The 15,027-nt window shown below is 41.3% G+C and overlaps 1 protein-coding gene across 2 annotated transcripts in view; it reads right to left on the bottom strand.

Annotated features, from left to right (window-relative positions):
• The window catches only part of PAG1 (phosphoprotein membrane anchor with glycosphingolipid microdomains 1), a 159,860-nt gene that overhangs the window by 47,117 nt on the left and 97,716 nt on the right, over window positions 1-15,027 (bottom strand). The gene's annotated exons all lie outside the window — the stretch shown is intronic.

The following is a 15,027-nucleotide window of genomic DNA, read 5'->3' as shown; positions in this document are numbered from 1 at the left end:
AAGCACAGTGTTTCTCATTTTTCTTTAAAGATCTGATCCGCTCATTCTTTCATTTTTTCTTTATCTTAAGAAAACCACAGGACAAAACTAAAGGGAAATGGTGATCAACACTCAATTTGACAGTTGGGGAATAACAAAGCAGGGTGGGGCTGGGGCAAATTATTATTCTACACCCTCCAAGTTGGGTGTGGGTTGCCAATCTTTCAAGAGACAAAAGGAACAAAGTTCCATAGTTTTAAAATACAGAACATATATATATGTGTGCGTGCATGCTAAGTCACTTCAGTCTTGTCCAGCTCTTTGTAACCCCATGGACTGTAGCCCGACAGGCTCCTGTGTCCCTGTGTCCATGGGATTCTCCAGGCAAAGATACCGGAGTAGGTTGCCACTTCCTCCTCCAGGGGATCTTCCCAACCCAGGGTTTGAACCTGTGTCTCGTGTCTCCTGTGTTGGCAGGCAGATTCTTTACCACCTGGGAAGCCCATACAGATATGTGAAATAGAACTAGTATTCATGTTTTATTAATCACCTCCTAAAATCTGAAGGATTAAATAGATTGTTTACTAAATTTGTGGATGGCTTTCAATTAAATAGGGGGTTCCAACAACTCTTAAGGCATATACTTAATATAAAATGCTTAACATATTATAAATCCTTTACAGTAACAATATTAAAAACCCGAGACTGTCCACAGATCTTTGAGATTGAGTCCAACATATCTGCATTACATTTTAATTTGTAAAAAATAAAGTTGCAGGAATTTAAGATACTTGCAGGGTTTTCAAGAGTAAATTTTTCTTATCCTGGATTTAGAAACCTTTCTACAACTTCTAGTTTTTCCAACAAATGTCAAAAATAGGGAATTCCCCTTAAAGATATTATATATAAATAAAGTTATCAAATTTAGAATAGCAAGCCCCAGATGGTCTACCAGCATCAACGAAACCACTTTCCTTGCCAACATGAATTTCAGAAAGCAGAAATCATTCTCAGGCATACAGAGACAGACATCAAGTCCACAAATACTTGTGGCCATACGCTCAGTTCCAGGTTAGGTACTTTATTACACAGCCCATGAAACATTCCTTTGAAAACAAACATTGAGTGTTCAGAATGAACACTGTCTAGTTGTTACGGAATGAGAGACCCATGCTCTTGTGTTTTAGAGGGAGAGACGGTGGTGAGTACACACGTGATGGATGGAATTTAAAAGCACAGTCAAGGCTATCAGCAAACCTGTCTGGATTGGGTAGCTTTGGACTTTTTACCTTCTATTGCCTTTTTCTTTCTGATAATATGTTTAAACTACAGACTTCCCTGGTAGCTCAGGTGGGAAAGAATCTACCTGCAATGCAGGAGACCTGGGTTCGATCCTTGGGTTGGAAAGATCCCCTGGAGAAGGGAATGGCAACCCACTCCAGTATTCTTGTCTGGAGAATTCCATGGACAGAGGAGCCTGGCAGGCTGTGGTCCATGGGGTCACAAAGAGTCGAACACGGCTGAGTGACTAATACTTTTACTTCACTTTCTTTTAACCTGCATTTCTGGGATTCAATATTTGGGACTATGAATGTGACTGAACCACCACGAAAACATAGGTATCTTCATAGGATCATGGTTGATGGAGTAGGACCTGAGGCTTATAGAGTTTGCCATCATCCCCATCCCTACCCTTGACTCACCGCCACTCAGAGAGACAGTGAGAGAGACGGGGATGAGAACCGTGGGTCTCAATCACTCCACCATCAGGACTTTCTCAAATCATAAAAGGAACTGCAATAGCGTGGAGACTCAGTGCTTGAAAGCTAAGTGTAAGCAGATGGACGACTTTTTGAAGGTCTTGGGGCTCCTGGAGAGTGGGGGGCTGGGCGATGCAAGCTGGGCTCAGGCTGCAGGGCCCAATGATCATGTGACATATCTCTGCTTTTGTTGTTGAGTTGCTAAGTTGTGTCTGACTCTTTTGCTACTCCACAGGCTATAGCCTGCCAGGCTCCTCTGTCCATGGGCTTCTCCAGGCAAGAATACGGAAGTAGGCTGCCATTTTCTTTTCCAGGAGATCTTCCCGACCCAGGGATCAAACCTGCATCTCCTGAATTAGCAGGCAGAGTCTTTACCTTAAAGAGCTTCAAGTTTCACAGTTATAAAAAGCAGACACCGTCCTCAATGAACATTTGCCCTATTTCTATACTGTACATTCTGGAATAACCCTTGATGCTCTATTTATTTCAAAGGAGAGTTTTGGGATTTTTTTGGACCCAGTTCATATCACTGATTACGGATATTCTAGCTGTCAGATAAATAAATCTCCATTGAGTCCAATTTGTGGGATCCGAGAGCAATTTGTGGATCAATCTGGAATTATATGGGGCTTGGCTGGTTTTGTGAAAATAGTTATAACACAACAATGAAAGAAATCAGTAAAGATTTACTAAGGTTTTGCTTCCTTTGCATAGGTTTAAAAATGAGTTCTGCCCCATTAAAAAGGCTTTTAATATTTTAAATATTTTTGGAGTTGAAATATCACACTTTACTGTCTCTGATTCTTTTCCTGAGTTGACCCTTCACATTGATTAAATATGTCTTTCTCCTGAACAGCTGTGTCTTTGTCTGGCTTCGGCTGCCAGGCTTTGTTCGCTTCTTCAGGTGACGACACCTGAATTCTGTGCCAAGGTACACATGCCCTCGTAGACAATGTGCTTTCCCCTACTTATATTATCTGTCTGCAACAGAGGAAAAAATATATAACATTTAAGCTTTGCAAATACCATTTGGAGGCTCATCTGATACTCTTTACAAGTAGGCAATTAAAGAATTTGCCTGAAAAAAAATCTGATTTTTAATATATGTAAGGAAAAATGAACAGCTTCTACTTATTCAACATCCATTGCTTGCCAGATTCTTTTTAACTTGGAGCCTCACCTAGACAGCCAAAGAATTGATGCGATCAAACCAGTCAATCCCAAAGGAAATTCAATCCTGAATACCCACTGGAAGGACTGATGCTGAAGCTGAATCTCCAAAATTTTGGCGACTTGATGTGAAGAGCTGACTCATTGGAAAAGACCCTGATGCTGGGGAAGACTGAAAGCAAAAGGAGAAGGGGGCAGCAGAGGATGAGATAGGATCACTGACTCAGTGGACATGAATCTGAGCAAACCCTGGGAGTCAGCGAAGGACAGGGGAGCCTGGAGTGCTACAGCCCATGGCTTCACAAGAGTTGGACAACAATTATTTACCTAGAAAGATTGTTACATTTCACTGATTCTTCATAGGATTGTTGTGAGCTACAGGTAGGTATAGAAGATTGTATCAATGGCCACAAGTCTACCCCTTCTAGTATCTTCACTCCTTGCACTGTGACTTTGTAGCTTCTTCCAGTGATGAAAAATGTATATTTCTAAACTCCTAATTCCTGGCAAGCCTTTGGGTTAGGTTTGGGCTGGCCTTTGTCTCAGGGAATGCAGTGCAAGCAACAGAATGTCAGTTCTGAACCAAGACTACAGCTTTGCATGCTTCGGCTTTCACTCTTGGAACTTTGCTGGTCCTCCCTGTGAATAAGCCCAGACCAGGCTGCTGAATGAGAGACACACGGCCCAGGTGTCCTCACTGTCCCCCAGGAGTCAGTCAATTGCCAGAAGCTGAGATCGGAAGCTGACTATAGACACATACGTGAACCCAACTGAGACCAAAAGAACTGAGTCAGCCCAAACATAAACCCAGAGAGTTCAGGAGCTAAGTAAGTGGTGGTTGTTTTAAGCTGTTAAACTGGGGGTGCTTTGTTATGAAGCAAAGCTAACTGATACAAAACGCATTATTCTCATCATTGTACTAAAGAGAGGTACAGAAAGGTTAGTAACTCGTGCAAGGTCACTTAACCAGTAAAGTGGTAAAGCTATCAAGTATTACATCTGTCTCATGGGCCTACACTCTTAGTTCCATTGTGCTGACTCTTTTTGATACAAATGAAAAAGTCTACCGTTAGTGCCTCCTACATGCTCTGTGTTGTTGGGCTAGATATATTTCCTACATTTAGGAAACTTACAATCTCCATTTTGTTTTTCACTAAGGAAACTGCAATGTGATAGGTTTGTCCATTCTACTGCTTTCATCCCAAATATATTTTAAATTTATTTTTCACCTTTTAAACTAGATCAAATGTAACCACCTCTCAGAAACCTTCCTTGGGTCCCAAGACAGAATTAGAGTTTCCCACCTGTGGTTGATTGCAAAAGTAACCACCATTACTCACTCCTTCCTTTATCCTCACCCTTTGTAATATGACTTTTCAGTAATATCCATTAGGAGATAAAAATCTATTTCCCTACCCCTTGAATCTAGATTGGACTTGTGACTAACTTTGGGCAAGAAATGTGGCAGCCATGACATGGTCCCAGTCCTGAGATGAAGCCTAAGAGGCCTTGCTGACTTGCATTCATTTTATAGGTGACCCTAACTGCATCATGTGAACAAGACTAGGCTAGCCCTGCTGAAGGGTGAGAAACCATACTGACCAGCACTCTATCAGCTGGGTTGTCCCACTGAGGCCCCTAGACATGTGAGGACCCAGCAAGGATCAGCAAAGCCAAACCACAGTGAACACTGCTGTATGTGGTGGCTGGCTGAGACCAGAGGAACTGCTCAGCTGAATCCAGCCTAAATTGCCAGTTGAAGAATCAAAAGCTAAATAAATCGGGTCATATTAAGCCACTAAATTTGTTATGAAGAAAAAAGATGATAGATACAGATCCCTTTGTACTTTTCTAGCATTTTTAACCTTACTTTTAGAATAGCATATGTATTTGATACGAGTTCAATTAATGAATAAATGATTAAATATTCAATTACACTGAGCTAAGATTTTTCAAACAAAACAGAAGTCTATTTTTAACTCCTATGTCCCCTGGTTGTGAGACAGAGCCATATTCACAGGGCTTGATACTTACCAGGGATGCTCAATAAATGTTAGCTCTCACTGATCTTGTATATGAACTGAAATGCCAAACAAAACAAAAGCCAAAGCAAACACTGTAGCACTGAGGCACGCAGGAGATTTTTTTCCTGAAACCTTTCAAAATCAGGACAAACTCTCCTGGTGTTTGTGAGGTGGAGATCTAGGGCAAGGGACATTCTTTTCTCCCCCTGAATATTGGCAAGCTTCTTTCTCTTTGAAAGTTCCGTTCCGTTCCGTTCCGTTCAGTCGCTCAGTCGTGTCCGACTCTTTGCGACCCCGTGGACTGTAGCCTACGGGCTTCTCTGTCCATGGGATTCTCCAGGCAAGAATACTGGAGTGGGTTACCATTTCCTTCTCCAGGGGATCTTCTCACTTTAAAATGATCAGAGCTACTCAAGTCACCCAGTTTCAAAGAGTAGGAGAATTATGCGATAGAAAGACCATCACAAGAGGCATTCCCCACTCCTTTAAGGCTAATGGTTCTTCACTTTGGTTGCACAGTGGAAACACCTGGGAAATTTTTAAAAATGCCTCTAGATAATAGGTTTAAATAGTTTGGGGGTACATTCTGCACACAGGGACTTTTAAAAGTCCTGGATTGACTTTATTGAATTAGTCAAAGTTGAGAACCACTATTCAATCCCTCCCCAGAGTGTGTCTACTGGTCAAGAGGTTATTGTTGGATTAAAAAAATATTTTTTTTCATTTATTTTAATTGGAGGATAATTACAACATTGTGATGGTTTTTTGCCATACATCAACATGAATCGGCCACAGGAATACATGTATCCCCCATCTGAATTTTTTTTCTTTACGGCTGCACTGGGTCTTTGCTGATGCACACAGGCTGTTTCTAGTTGCAGTGAGTGGGGGCTGCTCTGCAGTTGCAGGGCTCGGGCTTCTCATTGCAGTGGCTTCTCCTATTGCGCAGCATGGGTTCAGCTGCCCCATGGCATGTGGAATCTTTCTGGAGCAGGGATTGAACCAGTGTTCCCTGCACTGGCAGGCAGATTCTTAACCACAGGAGCACTAGGGAAGTCTCTGGATTTAACTTTCAAGGAAGACCTAAGTAAACTTTCTTTTCTATATGCCTCTAATCAAAACACAGCCCTGAGACCTATAGCTAGAAAATAATAATTTCTTATAATGGACAATGACTGACTCAAAAGGAATTAAGGAATAATTATTGGATGAGTAACTTCCTGATGATGAACTCAACAAGCATAATATGAACACTTGGCATGGTCTTAAACGTCTCCAAGGCCTTAAGTATAATTGGGTATTCAAAATTTTATTGCCCTAAATTAAAGCACCGCATAACACTATAAATTATATTAAATAAAAAATTCAAACTAAATTACATTGAAGCATGCATGCATGCTCAGTAACTCAGTCATGTCCGACTCTTTTCAACCCCAGCGACTGCAGCCCATCAGCCTCCTCTTTCCATGGCATTCTCCAGAGAAGAATACTGGAGTGGGATGCCATCTCCTCCTCCAGGAGATCTTCCTAACCCAAGGGATCAAACCAGCATCTGCTGTGTCTCCTGCATTGGCAGGCAGATTCTTTACCACAAGAGCCACCTGGGAAGCAAGCACATTAACCTAAAATCTTTGTTTGAAAATGTACCTTGTATGAATAACAATTTTTCACAAAGTAAGGTATAATTTAATGTTTAATATGATTTTGAGTTCAGATTCAATGTGGTATTTAAAAAAACTGTGGTCTATTCTTCTTAATGTGTAAGTGGCTCTCACATGGCAAGAGCATTATTTTTAACGACTTTCTGAGGGTGGGGTGCAGGGCACAAAAGTGCTAGAAAATGATAGATAAATAATAACTTACGCTATAAACTATACAATGCATGCAAACTGCTTCAGTACAGAAATTTTATCCTCAATAAATTCCTTAGTTGTAATTACAAATAAACCTCCAGCACATATTCAGAGAGTCAGAATTTGTGTAAGCCATGGTTTCCAGGAGAGAAAAATCCGGCTTGACTCTCTGATTTCACAGAAATGGAAAATGAGGTCCAGAGAGTTTAACAAGTCAATCAAAGCCCCCAGTACCCAATGGCTGGAACTCAAGCCCAGAAAGTCTGAGTAACCAACCTCTCATGTCTCCGGAGACAGGCACAGGGAAGATAACAGCCCCATGGTCACTGTGGCTGGCTGGGACTGACCTCTGTTAACAGGTGGCTGTGTTGCTAGAGGACCTTGGCAACAGGAGAATTATCATTTTCTATCCCATTTCCTCTTATGACAAAAAGGCTGGGGTCAACTCTAGCCATTTACTACATTAGGTATAAAGATAGTTACTGTACTTTTTCTATTTTATTATTAAATTCTTATATTAACATGGTACATGTATTATAATTAATAAACCAACGTTGGTACACTATTATTAACTAAAGTCCATATTTAATTCACGGAAAGATCCCCTGGAGAAGGAAATGGCAACCCACTCCAATATTCTTACCTGAGAAATCCCACGGGCAGAGGAGTCTGGCAGGCTACAGTCTATGGCATCACAAAAGAGTCAGACATGACTTAGCTAAACAACAAGAATACTTAGTTCAGATTTCCTTAGTTTTTAACCTAATATCCCTTTTTTGGGTTTGTTTCAGGATCCAATGGATTATCGAAAAAGCAAGACAGTTCCAGAAAACATCTATTTCTGCTTTATTGACTATGCCAAAGCCTTTGACTGTGTGGATCACCACAAACCCTTGAAAATTCTTGAAAAAAAAATTTTTTTTTTGAAAATTCTTCATGAGATGGGAATATGAGACCATCTGACCTGCCTCTTGAGAAATCTGTATGCAGGTCAGGAAGCAACAGTTAGAACTGCACATGGAACAACAGACTGGTTCCAAATAGGAAAAGGAGTACGTCAAGGCTGTATATTGTCACCCTGCTTATTTAACTTCTATGCAGAGTACATCATGAGGAACGCTGGGCTGGAAGAAGCATAAGCTGGAATCAAGATCGCCAGGAGAAATATCAATAACCTCAGATATGCAGATGATACCACCCTTATGGCAGAAAGCGAAGAAGAATTAAAGAGCTTCTTGATGAAAGCAAAAGAGGAGAGTGAAAAGTTGGCTTAAAGTTCAACATTCAGAAAACTAAGATCATGGCATCTGGTCCCATTACTTCATGGCAAATAGATGGGGAAACAGTGGAAACAGTAACAGACTTTATTTTGGGGGCTCCACAATCACTGCAGATGGTGACTGTAGCCATGAAATTAAAAGACACTTACTCCTTGGAAGGAAAGTTATGACCTAGACAACATATTCAAAAGCAGACATTGCTTTGCCAACAAAGGTCCATCTAGTCAAGGCTATGGTTTTTCCAGTAGTCATGTGTGGATGTGAGAGTTGGACTGTGAAGAAAGCTGATCGCCGTAGAATTGATGCTTTTGAACTGTGGTGTTGGAGAAGACTCTTGAGAGTCCCTTGGACTGCAAGGAGAACCAACCAGTCCATTCTAAAAGAAATCAGTCCTGAATATTCATTGGAAGGACTGATGCTGAAGCTGAAACTCCAATACTTTGGCCACCTGATGTGCAGAACTGACTCATTTGAAAAGACCCTGATGCTGGGAAAGATTGAAGGCAGGAGGAGAAGGGGATGACAGAGGATGAGATGGTTGGATGGCATCACCGACTCAATGGAGATGAGTTGAGTAAACTCTGGGAGTTGGCGATGGACAGGGAGGCCTGTCATGCTGCAGTCCATGGGGGTCACAAAGAGCTGGACACAACTGAGTGAACTGAACTGAATAGGATCTGGTGCAGGATCCCACATTACATTTAGTTTCTTCTATTTTTCATTCGGAGAAGGCAATGGCAAGCCACTCCAGTACTCTTGCCTAAAAAATCCCATGGATGGAGGAGCCTGGTAGGCTGCAGTCCGTGGGGTCGCTATGGGTCGGACACGACTGAGGGACCTCACTTTCACTTTTCACCTTTACACATTGGAGAAGGAAATGGCAACCCACTCCAGTGTTCTTGCCTGGAGAATCCCAGGGATGGGGGAGCCTGGTGGGCTTCCGTCTATGGGGTCACACAGAGTCGGACACGACTGAGGTGACGCAGCAGCAGCAGCAGCATTTTTCATTAGTTCAACTGTGTGTTGGGATATGTGTGTGGGGGATAGAATATCTCTCCTATTTAGCCAATTAAGGGCAAAATCCTACAAATTACTGTTCTCAAATGCCTTAATCTAAAAGAAAAGGGCATATGTTAATGAAGTAATCTGGAGTTTTAACTATGAGAAAAATACTGCAGTTAAGAGGGAGTTTAGGCTAAAAATTTTTTGACACCTGGAGGGACCTAGAAACATGATCTGTGACTTCAACATGTATTAACAAAGTCTAAAAGTAAGGAATGGGCCAGGGGAGTGTGACAGTTCAGAGTAATAAAAGACAGTTCATATAGAATTATAGTAGTGCAGAAGAAAGCAATATTGTGAAACATACTATCCTTTACTTTAGGGAACTCTGCATTTGTAAAATCCATAGAAATTCAGTCACAATCTTCTTGCCAATATTTGTATAAAACGTTTTCCAAACAAGACTGATTCATCTTATTCTGAAATGAATTGTTAGATCACAACAGAGCATGTTAAAGAGTTTGCATCCCTTATAGAAATGCCAGACATTCACTCTGCCTGACGCGGTACTATAAATAGGGAAATCCAAATGCTAAAAATGTTCTTTGAGTTGCCAAACATAGATCTTTAGCATCAACTTCCTACTACAAATGACTCATCCTTCCAAAGTTTGAAAATGAAAGCTAGTTACAATTCACAGAGAAACGGTGTAGCATACGTTGATAAAAAGACAAAGATACTTCATTTATGTGTATTTCTTTTTCCTTAGGTTATATCCATTGAATCTTTCTTCAGAATTTTAAGTGGTTTTATTAAAAAGTAGTCACTCCCATGAGAAGTGGATTTTTAAATTAACAATTAGAATAGCCAAGTAACATGAATATTATTAGAAAATAATAATGCTGACTTAAATCATTTTGAAATTCGTTAACTTCATAATAGATGTAAAATGTATTAACTGTAATAAAATAAGCTAATAATGAAGTCAGAACATGAAAACTAATAAGTTCACCAAACAAGATGGTACAAATGAAGCCCCGATGTCCAAGAATACAAGGAAATTAAACTCTAAGAAATTTTACTTATTTAAGAAAAACAGGACTCTTGGGAAGAAGGCATCCTTTGTTGTAAAGAAAATAATAAATCAGGGAAGAGCCACTGATTTATGATGGGTATTTCAAGATAGTGTATGTCTCTCTCTCTTACAATAAGTAAAGAGAACATAAATCATATAGGGATTTGTGTAGCACACTTGAGGTTAGGTTGAAGAGGTAACTGCTGATTTTTACTGAGAGCTGGGACAAGAAACTACAGGAGATGCTCATTTGATGTGGGTGGAGTAAGGCAGGCCAAGAGTGGATTCACACTTTCTTCTAATCAACTGACTGTACCACTGGACTTTAATCTTCCTGCTGCATCTCACTAGACCTCGTATTATCCAATTACCAGTCATTTACTGGAGGATGGCTAGATTCCCTTTAAACTGAATACAAATAATTATTGCAACCTCTTTTCCTGGCTTTATTAAAGGCTTTTTCACCTGTTTTGACTTGTCTAGTGACACTTCAGCAAAGTTCTCTGGGAGATTTCTTAATTATTTAAACATTTTATGGTACACAAGAAAGAAGTGACTTAAATAAAATTACTCAATTTTAGGTAAGTTATTATTCAAGACTATATGTCATATTCATTTAAATACAAACTTTAAAAATCCTATTTTGATTTTTCCTAGTTACTAAGTGATGTGCTATTCAATTAACTTCACGTTCAGTATCTAATAAAATGCACGACTTGAAGACAAATATTTGAAAAAGCATACTGGTATATAACTGATTTGGAACCAAATTATATGAGTTTAAAACTATAATATATTCTTATATCAAACTAGAAAATAATTGTTTTCATTAACATATATCTGGGTATCTTACATTTTTAACAAAAACAATCAAGCTATGATAATTTTTGTGTTTACTTATAAAACAATGTGATAAGACAAAACGTCTTAGGTGGCAGTTTGTAAGCATTTCTCTGCAATTAATACATATTTTGACTTGTCTGTGTCATCAGTTTATCTGGAGGAGTGTCAGGATATATAAAAAGATATGAATAATGTTTGTTTCTAATAAATGAAAAGCCAAATTGTATGTGATTGTCACTACTTTTTCTTTTTTTAACATTGAACTTTATATCAGACAGATATCCTAATAGGCTAACATAAAACTTACCAAATACATTAAGATATTTAAGATTTACGAGAAGTGTAATTTAACAGATGGGCTTCCCACGTGGCTCTGTGGGTAAAGAATCCACCTGCAATGCAAGAGATGCAGGTTCGATCCCTAGGTTGGGAAGATCCCCTGGTGAAGGAAACGGCAACCCACTCCAGTATTCTTGCCTGGGAAACCCCATGGACAGAGGAGCCTGGTGGGCTACAGTCCATGGGGTCACAAAAGAGTTAGACACGACTTAGTGACTAAAACACCACCACCACCAGAATTCAACAAACACCCATGTAACCATTACCCAGCTGAAAATAAAACGTGGCCAACACTGTGAGAAGCATGTAAGAGTTTTGACCAGATGACTACGGCTTATAATGTCACATCAATGCCTCTATGCTTCTTATCTCACCCATCAGCCACCCCTGAGATGTATGAAAGCCACCATCTGTCAAGGTACAGGATCCACCCAGTGAAGAAGTGCAGAGAAAGAAGGACAGCAACTATGTCTGCTCTTTCTCCCAGTGCTGCTGGGTGATGCTGTGCAGGACAGCTCATCCGACAACCTCGGGACACAGGGCCTGCAAGTCTGGGTTTACTGTGCAGCATTAATCACACCTGCTTAGAATTCTGCAAGGACAGACCTTACAAATTCTTCTTCCCCCGACATAAACACCAAGAGACAAAGGGTGGACAGTTCCCAAACCAGCAACGTCATACACACTGTGTGCAGTTCTGCTGGCTTCCATGTGTGTCCAGAGACCCCAAAGGGACGTGACAGTCCCCGACAGTACTTGCCACAGCAAGCTCTGCTGTGACATAGGAGCTACCTGGGGCGGGGCGCACAGAGCCCCGAGGCCTAGACTCCTGCAGGCGGCCCTCCCACCAGTGCTGCCGGCCCTCACTGCCTGTGGGACCTTGAAGTTATTCACCCTCTCTGAGCTTCAGTTTCCTCTTCAGTAACATGGGAATCATCCTAATAGTAGTAGTAGGGGAATCGGGCAGATTAAATGATTTAATATTTGCAAAAACCTAAGACCCGCACGTACCTCACTGTACATACAATATAGTGCTTGTTAAATAGAATCATTAAGTGTTTACTTCAACTTCCTTCTATTGGTATATTTCTCCTTTCGTAACAGACAAAGATGACATACAACATTAGGGAGAACAAGCTTCCTGGGCGCCTTGTGAGACGCGAGGCCTGACTCACTACAGGAATACAGATGAGGCCAGGCTGGGCGGTGCTCTTCTGGAGGTGCAGACACCGACCTCTTGGTGGGCTGGGGTCACCTGTGGTGGAAGCCTGGCTGTCACTCACACACGCTGATGATCAGGCCTCGTGTACCGTTATCAGGGATTCCAGCAGAAAAGGAACAAGGAGGCAGAACAAGAGGCAGGGCTGCCAGAATCACAGGTGAGCCAGCAACTGCCCTACAAACTGCATCTTTTGCATCTTTCAGGGCTTGCCCAGCCCTCCCAGTTAGCAGTGACTCCCAGGAGCCCCTGTGGGAGGAGTAGGAAATAGTCCTATCTCTGCCTTACTTCCCTTCAGAATCCTTAACTCAGTTGTTAAAAATAATAAAACAGGACTTCCCTGGGGGTCCACTGGATAGGAATCCACCTGCCAATGCAGGACACACAGGTTTGATCCCTGGTCTGGGAAGACCCCACATGACCTGGGACAGCCGAGCCCGTGCTCATGACTACTGACCTGTGCTCTACAGTAAGAGAAGCCACCTCATTGAGAAGTCTGCATACTGCAGCAAAGAGCAGTCCCCACTTGCTGCAGCTAGAGAAAGCCTGAGAGCAGCCATGAAAACTGGGGCAACCAAAAAATAAACAAACAGATAATAATAAAATAAAAACTACTTTTAAAACAGACAAAATAAAAGTACCCTTGACGCAATGGAGGGAAATAGTTTAGTAACACCCTGATTAATTTTTCTTGATGTCTCTGGCATTTCCTTGAAAACAGCATCATATAAATATATTTTACATATTTTTAAATGGTTAATGAACTCATCTTTATAAAGACTGTCAAATATGTTTTAAGGGAATGTACATTTCTTTAGAAAAAAACCAAAGCAGATAATGTACATGAATGATGTCCCAAGCAGTAGAGTAAAAAGCTCCATAAGGTGTGTAAGACTAATACTTATATAAGTTGCATAAAAAGCCAAGATGGGTATGTCATTTAATAGTCATTAGATGACAGTCATCTAATAGCTGATTGCATACTGATATCATCATAACCATAATTTTAGAAATGGCATAGTTTATATCATGAAGGAAATGGCAATCCATTCTGGTATTTCTTGCCTGGAAAATCCCACGGACAGAGGAGCCTGGAGGGCTATAGTCCATGGGGTCTCAAAGAGTGAGACACAACTGAGCATGCACACACACTCACAGTTCTTATCTAAAAAGATGCAGGGAGTTCTTCTTGCAGATACCAGCTGAGACTCGGGAATATGACAAATCTCTCCCTGAGCATAAGAACACGGGGCATGAATATGGCTGTGGGGGCCATGCACACCTGCTCTCAGGGCCACCCTGGACCAGCTCTTGTGCTGTGTTGGTGAACATACAGCCTGCAGCCTGGCAATACCTTTCTCTGTTCTGGTAAGAAACACACACACACACACATACACACCCTGAATCCCCACACACCTGGGGCTGTGCTCAGGGAGGTGGCGGAGCGGGGTGAATGCAGAGCCGTTAAGAAGCACAAACCCCAAGCCTCGGTCTGGGTTTACATTTCTGCTAGCTTGGTTTCCAAAGCAGCATTTGCGCACTGCTTTGAACCTTGGCTTTTACGGTTGTTGCCTTTAAAGTTCTGGAGCATTCTGAACATGGCGTCCTCTCACACTGTCTCTGGCAGGGCACGTCTTACCTCAAGGCACATCTTTGAATTTGTCTTTTTTTCTCTTATCTCAGGCAGCCCCCACTTGTTTCTGTGAGTCATCCCATGACACACACGGGTTATTTTCCATTGATTCTGACATCTGAATGCTAATATGCAGGGAGTAATCTCAAAGCAGGTCTAGTGTATTTAGAAGGTAATTCTCACCTTTCACGATTTTAATTTCTGTTACTACAGTATCTAGAAAGGCAGGCTGCTATCTTAATGACTTCTTCCATGTGAGACATGTGAAATGCAATGTGAAGAAGTCACTTCGAGGAAAACTATCTCCCCACGTTATGACTTGCATCTACAGTCACGGAGCCTATTAGAATTTACATATATATATATATATTTAAAAGCGCTAAGCTGATATACTGCTCAGGATTTTGAGATTTCCCACTGCTCCATGCTGTTCCATTCTGTATGCACAGCACAGACTCCTGGCAACCCTATTACAGTGAATAAACAATGTCTTCTCTGTCAGATCAGAGAATGAATAGTATCACACAATTCTCCTCTAACGTACAGCCTCCACTTCCTCGATCCAGCCCCTTCAGAAGAGAATAGGCAGAATAAGGACTGGGAAGGAAGGCATTCTTCTCTCCCTGTCAATCTCGAACGGCATTCTAGCCGCCTTGAGACGAAGAAATGTCAACTCTCTATCAACTGCTAAACAGAGAAAGTTGACAAGTTTATTTTCTTTTAAATTGGATCGTAGATTTTTGCATTTCTGTGTGTGTGTGCCCATGAACATCCTTCTCGAAGGAAGGAGGCAGTTCATCAGCTATACTGGGCTTGGCCAAAACAGCTTTTAGCTACAGACTCAGCAGCA

Source organism: Moschus berezovskii, chromosome 16, assembly GCF_049115385.1.
Source record: "Moschus berezovskii isolate FMDL1 chromosome 16, NW_MosBer_1.0, whole genome shotgun sequence".
NCBI lineage: Eukaryota > Metazoa > Chordata > Mammalia > Artiodactyla > Moschidae > Moschus > Moschus berezovskii.
Note: the sequence above shows the minus strand (reverse complement) of the source record. Positions and strands in the feature narration are given on the sequence as shown.